At 36.9% G+C, this 1,801-nt stretch overlaps 1 protein-coding gene across 1 annotated transcript in view; it reads left to right on the top strand.

The window, feature by feature from the left end:
• Positions 1-1,801, top strand: part of LOC107697551 (gastrula zinc finger protein XlCGF57.1-like) — a 24,618-nt gene that overhangs the window by 7,806 nt on the left and 15,011 nt on the right. The gene's annotated exons all lie outside the window — the stretch shown is intronic.

Genomic DNA, 1,801 nt, shown 5'->3' on the forward strand with positions numbered 1-1,801 from the left:
GTGGAAAATAATGTGTTTTTTAACCTTAAACCGCATAAACACATTACATTACACCAAATACACAAAATAATGTTCAAAAAGCAACGTCATAGGACCCCTTTAAACACGTCTAATTTACACAAACTTGAAACGTTTTCCAGTGCCAACTGGATGTTTAAGCAGTATAGAATAAAAGCAGGAAGTTATGCCAGAGTTTAAAATTCAGGAGGTCCACAGCCTGAAAAAAACATCAGTTTCTTAATTCAACTAAAGTTGTGTCAAAGACATTTAGTTCATCATCTTCTCCTGGAATTCCTGAATTCTAGAACCCCAAACTGGCCTGAGGTGCGTTTCCCAAAAGCAACTATGGTTGCAAGTTCTGTCACTACCAATAGAGTTCAGTGGAACTTGCGACCATAATTAGCCAACAATGGTTTTGGGAAATACATGCTTGAGCTTGAGATCAGTGATCTTTTAAAGTGTGAGGATGTCACACCCCTTAGGAGGCAAGAGAGCCAATGAGAAAGTGCACCTCCCGAGGGAAAGTTTACAAACCCTTTGTCTTCGAGCATGGTGTTTTGCAAATGTAGTTTAATTGGATGTTGATAAAGAAACTTATCAAAAGAGCATAATAGGACCCCTTTAATAAAGTCTTGATTTTGTTTTGGGGGTTGTACTAGAACAGGCTCTCATACTAGGTTGTTCGAAAAACACATTATTTTTCACATATTTTACATTATTACAACACCTCTCTCCCCAGTCTGGCATGAACGGCTCGAATAGTTCCTGTATCAAATGTAGGTCCGCCTTCTGAAATACGAAATGTGTTGTGATTGGCAGCACTCGGCGCCTGGTCGGGAAATGTCATGCCCCTTACCATAGCCGCCTGCGAGCTTCAGTGTAAATATTGCCTCAAAATCAAATCAATTTGAGCGCGATTGTAACCACTCTAAGTTGATATTTCAACTTCCATTCGTTGATATTTGTGATATCACAAATCCCGGAAAATATGCGTTGTAGTCCAAACGAGTCGTTCGTTGTAGTTTTTGAAAAGTGATTTCTGTTGGAATAAAATATCTCCTTTTGAAGTGGACTTTGAGCTTTATAACTTTGCAGATCTTTTTTATGCTCAAACAGCAACATTACAGACTAACTAAAGTTGAAAAAGTGAGAAAGCATAATAGTACAAAATTTAAATATTTTATAATACCAATAAGTTTCATTGGCATCACCATATAGTGTAAAACATCTGTTACTGTCAGCTTGTTTCAAACTGCAACATAAAATATGGGTCAAACATGGCTGTTCAATCAAAACAAACTATTATGCATTATTTTTTTTATAAACAAATATAACAATGACCACAAATAACAGACATAAGTCTAGAGAAAAACATAAGGAAAACAAATTGATATAACAAATCAAAAAAATTATAATAAAATCTCAGGACTCCATGATGTAAGGGTAAAAAAAAGAGATCAGTAGCTGTGTTTACATGGACCCTACTAATCCAATCGTAATAGGACTAGAAGCACAATCAGAATAAAAAAGTTAAATGTAAACACGTCAATCGGATTGAATTGGCCAGATCCGACTAAAATTTCGATCGGATTGTAAGGGGTGGTTTATTCCTTTTGTAATCCGAGCGAGGGGACATGTAAACAATTGATCGGATTGAAAACCGAAACTGGAAAGTACTGCGCATGCGCAGTGACGTAGAAATAGCATAATGACGTATGACGCACGGAACGAGCTGTTCTTCCTGGTGAATAAAGTGTCATAAATCGTGTCCAGTCATTATAAAACTCCCCTTTCACTCAGC

Source organism: Sinocyclocheilus anshuiensis, unplaced genomic scaffold (genome assembly GCF_001515605.1).
Source record: "Sinocyclocheilus anshuiensis isolate Anshui unplaced genomic scaffold, SAMN03320099.WGS_v1.1 scaffold1886, whole genome shotgun sequence".
Classification (NCBI taxonomy): Eukaryota; Metazoa; Chordata; class Actinopteri; order Cypriniformes; family Cyprinidae; genus Sinocyclocheilus; species Sinocyclocheilus anshuiensis.